The following is an 8,654-nucleotide window of genomic DNA, read 5'->3' as shown; positions in this document are numbered from 1 at the left end:
CAGACACATGGTTTAATATAATTGTGATTCTAATGTAACATTTTTTTTCCATGACTGACATTTTGATATAGTAACCCATCATCCACTTTTTCATATTTGTAAGGCTTTCAACGACCACATTTTAACATATGGAGTGTTTTCAGTGGAGAGAAATTATCAGATAGATTCATGAAAACTTAGTAAAATCCAACTGCCTGACAGGTGGCTGAAAGATAAATATTCGCCTGAATCATTTAATTTACATCTCATATCTAGTCTGTTTAATCTGTGTAATCAATATTTACATGTAATCCTCAGGAAGACGGTCAATAATTAAATTGCTCAAAATGTAGAATTATTCATTTAAGTTGGACAAGAACGTTTTTAAAACAACCTTAACAACATCACTAAAAGAAAAACGGAAATTCCTCCGAACTTGAGTCAACACCAATACCCATTTTAACATGATCATATTGCTTCCATGCAAACATCAACACAATTTATTAAAAAGAAAAGTCACCTCTGCTGGTGTGGCCTGACAACACCGTGCTCTTGTCAGTGGAGCTGTTGACTTTGGACACTGACTCTAAGGTTGATAGATCAGAGTTAGTGCTGGCATCAGGGCCCTCACCATCCCTCTGCTTCTGCAGTGGAGGTTCATTTTCAGTTGTGGCCTTCTGCTTGGTGATCCTCCTCTTGGCCTTAATCACAGGCTGATTACTCGCCAAGATGGGGACGGGTGACTGCGGGGGGACAAACCTCTCTGCAAAAGAGGCAAGAAAATAGTGAGCATCAACCTGTTGACTATATATAGTCATGTTTGAATCGTATGACCACATAAGGTGGATGACATTGGATGACTCTGCAAAATTCTGTATCACAATCAACATTGCTTTGTAATTTTAAACAACAACATTTTAAAACTAAGTTCTTATTCCTTTAAGCTGGAAAAGCCAGTGTTTAAAACACCGTGAAAAACATCATGAGAGAAAACTGAAATACCTCTGAGCTGGAGTCAAAACAATCTCCATTTTAACGTGATCATATTGCTTCCATGCAAACAGCAGCACATTTTCTTTAAAAGTAAGTCACCTGTGCTGGTGTGGCCTGAGTCGGTGCAGGCATCAGGGACCTTTCGACCCCTCTTCCGTTGGAGCTTATTTTCCGTGGTGGCCTTCCTTTTGCGGTTCTTAGTCACAGACTGATAACTCCCCAAGATGGCGATGGGTGACTGCGGGGGGCCAATCCTCTCTGCAAAAGAGGCAAGAAAACAGTGAGCATCAACCTGTTGACTGCATGTAGTGAGGTTTGAATCCTATGACCACATAAGGTGGATGACATTGGATGACTCTGTATCACAATCAACATTGTTTTATAATTTTAAACAACAAAATTTTAAAACTAAGGTCTTACATTATGTGAACATGGCAACTGTTGTTTGGTTAAGGTTATTGAAAGTACTGTTTACTATTCACAATGACTGTGGCTATTATCCTCCACAGTGAACGAGTAAAGGCATATTATCAAGAGCCTGCAAATGAAATCCAGGAGATCAAGTCTGTTGATCATTTATAATCTAGAAATCATGTTTTATTAATGCAAGTGAAAATAAAGTGACAGTGGAGCACGAATGATATCCACTTTTTCCTATAAAAGTGACTGTGTAGCAAGATTTGTCCTGAAACAAGTGTCTTTATCACGGCACAAGAATGAATGAGGCACGTTACTGCACTAAAGTAATCCTAAATTTAAAGAAATACTTGAAATAAAATGATTTATGCTGGAAGTAGGTTGACATATTAAGAACGTCTTGTGAGACCTCAAACTTATTGACGGAAAAATAAGCTGAAGTCAAGAATTAGTCTGATACCCAAGTGCCAATAAAACTAAACATCATCTTGTATTCATACTTAAAGATTAGTTGTTGGTGTCAATATTTGTATCTAATCCTACGAAAGAAAGTCAATAATTATGTCTCTCAAATGTAGAATTATTATTTAAGCTGGACACGCCAGTTTTTAGAACAAAGTAAAAAACATCACGAGAGAAAACTGAAATACCTCTGAGCTGGAGTCAACACAATCTCAATTTTAACATGATCATATTGCTTCCATGCAAACAGCAGCATATTTTCTTTAAATATAAGTCACCTGTGCTGGTGTGGCCTGAGTCGGTGCAGGCATCAGGGACCTTTCGACCCCTCTTCCGTTGGGGCTTACTTTCCTTGGTGGCCTTCCTTTTGCGGGCCTTAGTCACAGACTGATAACTCGCCAAGATGGCGATGGGAGAGATTGGGGTTCCAAACATATCTACGAATGAGAAAAGACCTGTTGACTGCGTACAGTGAGGTTTGAATCCTATGACCACATAGGGTGGATGACATTGGATGACTCTGCAAAATTCTATATCACAATTAACATTGTTTTGTAATTTTAAACAACAACATTTTAAATCTAAATTGTTAAATTATGTGAACATGGCAACTACTGTTTGGTTAAGGGAATTTACAGTTGGGTAAATTACCTGAATATAGGTCGGTCGAGAGTCCGTAGCAAACTGGTTTGGTGTGAGTAGAGGTCCAGCAAGGAGATAGAACCAGTGATCACAAAGTCTGGGATGGGAGATACAAGTGCATAACAGTGACACAGTGATACATAAGTGATGGAGGCATATGCTTGAGAATACAGAACAACATAGGAAAAGGACTTTTATAACATAGCTCCTCACTCAGTAGCAAAAACCTGCCTTTAAACTTAAAGAGAGGTTTAATGACCAAATCTGCCTATGAACTTAAAAAAATAGCTGATGTGACATTTATTGTGATCATTCTTGATATATCAACCAGCCCTTGGACAATGTTTAGAATTCCAAATTGTCAATAAGTGACAAATAAAACAGGATTAAAAAAATAATTCCTGCATGAGTGAATACACTGACTCAGGTCTAGTTAGTCTTGCTCTCTTGATTGGAAGGAGTCGATCAATATTAAGTGTAATTAAATAAAGAATGTTGGAAAATATCATATTTATATACTTCTTACTAGGCTTGTTGCTTTGGGAGATTTTGCATCATCATCATGCTGATATGATGATGATGGTGAAAGAACAGAAGCAGGAGGGTATTTACATTTGGGTAAATTACCTGAATATAGGTCGGTCAAGAGCCTGTAGCAAACTGGTTTGGTGTGAGTAGAGGTTTAGCAAGGAGAGAGAACCAGTGATCACAAAGTGTGGCGAGAGGAAATATAACTGCATAACAGTGACACAGTGATACATAAGTGATGGAGGTAGATGCTTGAAAATACAGAACAACATAGGAAAAGGACTTTTGTATCATAGCTCCTCACTCAGGAGCGAAAATCTGCCTTTAAACTTAAAGAGAGGAGTATTGATCAAATCATGAATAAAAGTGCATAGCAGTGACACAGTGATCCATAAGTAATGGAGGCAGATGCTTGAAAATACAGAACAACATAGGAAAATTACTTTTATAACATAGCTCCACACTCAGTAGCAAAAATCTCCCTTTAAATGTAAAGAGTAATGACCAAAACTGCCTATAAACTTTAAAAAAAATCTGATGTGAAATTTATCATGATAATTCTTGATATATCAACCAGCCCTTGGACAATGTTTAGAATTCAAAATTGTCTTGCTCTCTTGATTGGAAGGAACCAATCAATATTAAGTGTAAACATATACATATGTTCCCTAAATAAGGTATTAAAATGCACATGGCCTGCAATTACAGCTGGACAATTCAATGTTGATGAGCTGTTAATCATTTCATTTAAATACCTTAGCTATGATATATAACAAAGACACTACCAGCAAAATTCCATGAAAGTGTCACTGTGTTATCATAGTGGGAACAGAGCCTGTTCTAACCTGCTTCCTTCATGAGCAAAACAAACACAACAAGTTTATTAAAAACATCAATAAATACAAACAAAAATGAAATCAGTTCATAGCTAAATTGAGACAATAATAAATAGACCAAACAATAAAAAAATCTTAACTTCTTGTCATAGAATCTTAAATTCATAATAAAAAAAATTATAATTGACAGCTTATGACCATTTTTATCACGACTGGTCCACTGGAGGCTTGAATTAAACAGGGCAGCTCTTTCAGCTTAAACTTGTGTGGTGTTCGTGTTTTGGTCACTCAGCCTGGTCTGATGGACCCACCACATTATTCGGTCTTTCAATCAATGCAGCTACATCAATATATGTAAAATATGTTAACTTTATCCCAATTACAAGCAATATAAACAGTATATATGGTTAATATTTGTCATTTACCCCTGTTAAATCACATTTATGAATAAAAGTGCTTTACGTTTTTTGTGATAAAATAAAATTATACAAAGAAACATCAATTACAATCAAGATATGATTGGAAAAAACGAATATGAATCAAGGTTTTTCATCAGTGTTGAGGGATATTTCTTGAACTTTATTAGAAATGAAACACACTCATGTCAGTCTACATGAGAAATTATTTTTGAAGAGAGAAAAATCTTTGGAAGACAATGAAGGGGAAGAGTTTAGAGAATATGAAGATCCTGTTTCTATCAATTCCGAGTCTGAGTGAGTTTGAAGAAGACGATGAGATTGACCATCGGCCAGCTACATAAAAAGTTCATCTGCAGCCAGTCCCAAATCCAGGCCAGACCATCAGCAGCCAACATATGGATGACAAAAAATGATGAAATCGCATGGCTACCAATGTAATAACGTGCAACCAGGGCCGACACAGATGGCAGTAATCATGTGCAGGACATCAAGCCTTCTTACAAACTTTTCATTACGTAAATCATTCTGCACTTATTTGGAGGAACAGCATGTTTTCGTAGAAAGCTGGAATGAGATGGACCAAACCCATTTATTTGCATACTTTGGGTTATTATCCGTGCTGGAGTTTTCAAATCCAAGGGGGAATCCACAAAATCCTTGTGAGATGCAGAAACTGGCAGAGAACTTTTACATAAAATGTGCAGGAATGTGGAGCAGAGATGCTTGAAATGAACAATTTAACACTTTACGTAGTCCTGGGTCCAGTGGACCCGCACACCACATATGTAATATAAATGTGAAGGGGGGATGTACAGTGAACAGTCACTGAAAATATGTCATTGTATATGTTCATCACAGAAAATGAACCAAGGCTCAGGTTGAAAAAAATATTTATTGCATCATTTTTTCTTTTAGTAAACATTGAAAACGGGTCCCACAGACCTGTACACCATACAAGGGTTGAGTAACACACTGTGCTGGTCAAAGTTGAAACACTAATGAGTTCATGTTTGAAGATCAAATCCATCATTCTACCACGTTTTCAAGTCATGGCCCAATCAGTCCACACTGAGAGAGATTCCTCCTGACAGAGAGCACATGGGTCTGTTGCTGTTTATCCTGTTGCCTGATGGTGAGTTAATATATTAAAATGTCAGTTCTCGAAGAAAAAAAACTAAATATTAAGTTAGAGGTAGTGATGCCATCTTTTTTTCACATCTATATTAAACCATGTGTCTGTGTCTGTGTTCATTGGAGCTCAAACAAATACTTATCTTTCAGCTCCCTGTCAGGTGGATGGATTTTACTTCGTGAAGCTATATGAGGATTTCTCGCCACTGAGCTATTTCCACGACATCTGAAAAGACTACATATGTCGAAATGTGGTGGTTGAAAGCCTTAGAAATATGAAAAGGTGGATGATGAGTTAATATATCAAACTGTCAGTCCTGGAAAAAATATTTTTTTTAAGTTAGAGGTAGTGATGCTTCTTTTTTTTCCCCCAAACTATATTAAACCATGTGTCTTTGTCTGTGTTCATTGGTGCAGTCGACTATGAGGTCAAGTACCTGGAGCTTGAAATACTTGGTAAAGGAAGCTTTGGCTCAGTTTATGCCGGCCATAGGAGGTCTGATGATTTACTAGTAAGTACATAATCTGATGTGATAAAATTATTTAATATAATATTCTCACATCACACATATGTGCTCTGACTTCATCCCTGGAACTAACCAAAGTGCTCATGATCTGTCATGTAGGTGGCGATAAAACACATCCCCTAATCGTCTGTTCCGCCTCAAAGAGTGGTGAGTGATCTGTTGTCTCAGCACCAACTGTTGAAATTAATTGTGTGACTTTTGTTGTTTCCTTGTTGTTGATGATATACACACACATATTTTTCCTTTAGATGTTAAATGGGAGGCCACACAGTATTCCCAAGGAGGTGCTGCTCATGCAGAAAGCTGCAGGCGAACCAATGACTGTGGGTTAATGGACTGGTACGATCTGGACCAAGTGTTTATACTGGTCATGGAGAGGTCTATGGAACTGCTGTGCTTCATAAAGGAGAACTGTGGTCCGATGGCCGAGGCTGTTGCAAAGGTACTGTTGTTTTATTCTTTGTGTGAGCTGTTTCTCAGACTACAACTGAAAAGGTCGTCATTTTAAATATCATCCCTTTCAGTGGAGAGTGTTTGGCTGCTATCACACCCATATTTAATTTGGGTCCAATCACAAATATGGCGACGCCTGCGATTTCTGGCAGGCAACTCGAGCTGCGCTGCGCCAATCATGTGACATACATCATGTGACATACATCATGTGACATACATCATGTGACATACATCATGTGACATACATCATGTGACATACCTCAATCTCCACAGCCATCTATAATACACACCCACCGTATCAGGTGGTCTATTTAACCAGAGAGACATTACCAGTCAACCCCTCTTGATCGCACTGCTGCTGCAGTATTGCTACCTGTTGCTTCAGCTCCTTCATCACCCCAGCATCCACCTTTAGGCTCCAACTGGGGGTTTCAAGTATTTGGTCATCACTCCCATCATTCCTGTGATTAAGTTGGAGCCTAGACGCCAAACACTAAATCTGTTGTAATAAATATATTACATGATCGAACGTGAGTTGTCTGACTGAACTAACATTTTAAATATGTCTATTAAATTATTTGGGATTCACTCTCTAGAAACCTTCACCTTAAAGAGGGAACTTGAGTTGTAATTAATGGATATATCATTGACTGAAAAAAGATAAAACTTTTTCAGCACAAATACCTTTTTGACATTTTCAGTGTTACGGGTCCACAGATTGGGACCACAGCAGCAAAGTTAATCTGTAGAAAACAGGACGAATGCAGCAGCAAAAATGACACGATGCATTCATTTCCTTATCCAGACAGCATCTGGCATGTGGGCGGATGTTACCCCCAAAGAGACAGTACAGGGTGCAACTGCTCCCGTGCCAAATGTTCCACCTGGGTGCTGCGGTCATTCACTGATCTCAATACTGATATTATTAGGAATAACCTTAAATTAAATGATTAAAAGCTACACAACAGCTACACAACAGCCATTAAAAAGACCTCGTGTCAGGCCTTTTTTACAAATGCTCGTCCAATAAATAAGAAAGGCCTTTGGACCTCAGCTTAGTCCTCAAAGTGTTTAGGAGTAGATGGATATTTGAACCCCTACGAGTTCATGTGAAGAGTGCTCTAGCTGAAAGATCCAGAGCAGCTCCAACATAGAATGTGTTTTTCAGTCCCACCCAGAGTCCCTTCTTCACCACTCTAATTGAAGTTAATGACTCTTTATGTCTTTCTTAGATCATCATGAAGCAGCTGCTGGATGCTGCCATCGATTTGAAAGCAAAGGGCATCTTCCACCGAGATATAAAAGCAGAGAACATCCTCATTGAGTCCAGCTCCGATTGCCTGCGAGTGCGCATCATTGATTTTGGATGTGTCTGCATTTGGAAGAAAGACTAAATTTACAGCCAATTCACGGGTACAGCCAACCTGTCTTGTTATCCTGCTTTTCATTCATCTGACTGTAAAATCTCTGCCTGTTCCTCATCCTTTTCTTTTTTCTGTCTCATTCTATCTGACATATTGTATGAACTTTAGCATACGCTCCTCCAAAGTTTCAAATCAGCTGGCCTCGCAACAGTCTGGCAGTTGGCATTATTATTTGAAATGCTGGATTGATTCAGGCGGTTCCACACCACAGGGCTTCGCAGAAATAAACTCTGAATCAGCTCTGTGTGGTCCAAAGGTGAGACAACGCTGGTTACAATATGCAGTTATTATGTTCCTTTCCATGTTACAGTCGATCATCGTAGATTCAAGCCTCATCGTTTCTTTGTCGTCTGTCCTCTCTCCTCACTGACTGCCAAGACTTCTTGGGGAAGTGTTTGGCTTTAGAGCCTGAGGACCGTGCCACTCTGGAGGAAATGCCGAAGCACCCCTGGTTAAACAACACTGTACCTAACCCCATCCCATCCCATCCCCAACCACCCACTGTCATCCCGACCAAAAAACCCAATCCCCAAGTCCTCCATCCCCACCATCCCACATTGTTTGGGTCCCTGCCTTCCACCCTCTGTTAATACTTTCCTATGTTGAGGAACCTGTCTAAGTTTATACACTATGTTGTTCTCCCTCATATTACCCATTTTATTTTCATTAAATATTTAAATATCCTCCTTGTCTCCACTTCATATGGTATTCTCTGTCTGAGGCTGTATCCTCCAAAGGAGAGGTCTTCAACGCGGAGGTACTGCAGGGGGGTCGCGAAATGTTTGGTTGATTAGACAATTTTGTATATTTGTTAACATTTTTGATTTATTTTCTAACCATTTT

General features: G+C 38.8%; 1 long non-coding RNA gene across 1 annotated transcript; it reads left to right on the top strand.

Moving 5' to 3' along the window:
- Positions 1 to 5,622: 5,622 nt before the first annotated feature.
- On the top strand, positions 5,623 to 6,421 carry LOC133953229 (uncharacterized). Its single transcript, XR_009920675.1, has 3 exons — positions 5,623 to 5,919; positions 6,034 to 6,081; positions 6,183 to 6,421. It is a non-coding gene; the product is annotated as an uncharacterized LOC133953229 (long non-coding RNA).
- The last annotated feature ends 2,233 nt before the right edge of the window (positions 6,422 to 8,654 follow it).

The sequence above is a fragment of the Platichthys flesus genome, chromosome 5 (genome assembly GCF_949316205.1).
Source record: "Platichthys flesus chromosome 5, fPlaFle2.1, whole genome shotgun sequence".
NCBI lineage: Eukaryota > Metazoa > Chordata > Actinopteri > Pleuronectiformes > Pleuronectidae > Platichthys > Platichthys flesus.
Note: the sequence above shows the minus strand (reverse complement) of the source record. Positions and strands in the feature narration are given on the sequence as shown.